The sequence below is a fragment of the Canis lupus genome, chromosome 7 (assembly GCF_048164855.1).
Source record: "Canis lupus baileyi chromosome 7, mCanLup2.hap1, whole genome shotgun sequence".
NCBI lineage: Eukaryota > Metazoa > Chordata > Mammalia > Carnivora > Canidae > Canis > Canis lupus.
Genome location: NC_132844.1, coordinates 6,719,035 through 6,720,492, shown reverse-complemented (window position 1 = coordinate 6,720,492; position 1,458 = coordinate 6,719,035). Strand labels below are relative to the sequence as shown.

Here is a 1,458-nt window from a genome sequence, read left to right as displayed (position 1 = left end):
TCATCATGATCTAATGCTTGAGCCATAGGCCCAATAATGATCCCATTGTTAATATTACTAAGCCATTTAAGCTATTAACTTAAAATAATTTAGTGATATTAATAAACATAATAGTTAATATTTATCATATGGTCTCTGTGTATCTGATATTTTGCTAAGCATACATATATTAATACATCTCTCTATATGTCATATATATATATATATATTTCACCATTTCAGCTTTTGTTAATAAAACAGAAAACTAAATTCAAGGCAACTACTTTGTTCTTGCATCTGATCTGACCATTTACTGGAGATGTGATTCTTTAAGAGGACTTAAGTTTCAATATACAGACAGGTTTCATCAAAAGTGGGATATTGCAATATCTCATAAGGTTAGGTAAATGAAATAAAAAAGAGAACATGTTAAATATTAAAAATCACAGAAATCTCCCTCAAATATCAGGGGTTTCCTATGACAGTCTTCAATGTGCTCATCAAGGTCAATCATGTTGCACAACCCCCAAAGGAAAAAACTGAGGAAACCCATGGGTAATTTTCACAGCTTCATTGTAAAGGCCAAGATGGGCTCCATCAGCTCAATGGTTCCATTTTTTCCTTCTCCATCTGAAAGAATAAACATTTTTCCAGTGAGATAAATCTTTTCCAGCCTCCCCATGAAGCAGACCGGCCTGTCAATGAACTGAGCTAGTGTGCTGTCATTGACGTGCAACTTCGGCAACTCCATGATGTCCACCATGGTTGAGGCACAAGCCCCCTATATATCATATATATTAAATTTAGTTTTCATAGTAAGTCTGTGAGAGAGGTACTATTATTAGACCCATTTTGTAGATGAGGAAAACGAAGCATAGGGGTTAAGTGCTCAAGGCTGTACAACTAGGCAGTGGTGAATCTGGATCCATCAGGAAAGTTGTCTTGCCTTTACCGTGTGGATGTGGGGAGACTCAAAGTTGCAGAGGACTGACTCCTCTTTGTTCAGTGATTCCTAGAATCAGTGTCCATGCTTCCACCTATCAATCTAGTATGTAAAACCTCTAGATATATTGTCCAAAAGGTTGAAATTCAGAATCTTAGCTCTACTTAATTTCAATTTTGAACTTACCTTATACTTATCTTAACAATTCCACTGGCACTTAGGCAATAGTTCTGCTCATACTACCCTTCCTTCCTTCCCTCCTCCCTTCCTTCTCTCCCACCTCTTTCTTTCTTCATGTTTGCTGAGTGCTTAGGGATAAAAAGAGAGGGAAATGGAAGAGGAGACAGAGGAAAAAAGATTCTCTTCATTTGGGAAGCTTGCATTGTAGGTCAGAAGAGGCTGCATAAATGTGAAACAACTAAAGAATGACATGACAGTGTTTGGTCACAAACTGATGACCCTTTAGGTAGCTCAAGCAGGACCATGTCAATGTCTCCAGCCTCTTCCTCAAACAGGTTTGGCCTTTAGCCTCACCT

The 1,458-nt window shown here is 37.8% G+C and overlaps 1 pseudogene; it reads right to left on the bottom strand.

Moving 5' to 3' along the window:
* Positions 1-274: 274 nt before the first annotated feature.
* LOC140636221 (replication protein A 14 kDa subunit pseudogene) lies at positions 275-742 on the bottom strand (annotated as a pseudogene).
* Between the last annotated feature and the right edge of the window lie 716 nt (positions 743-1,458).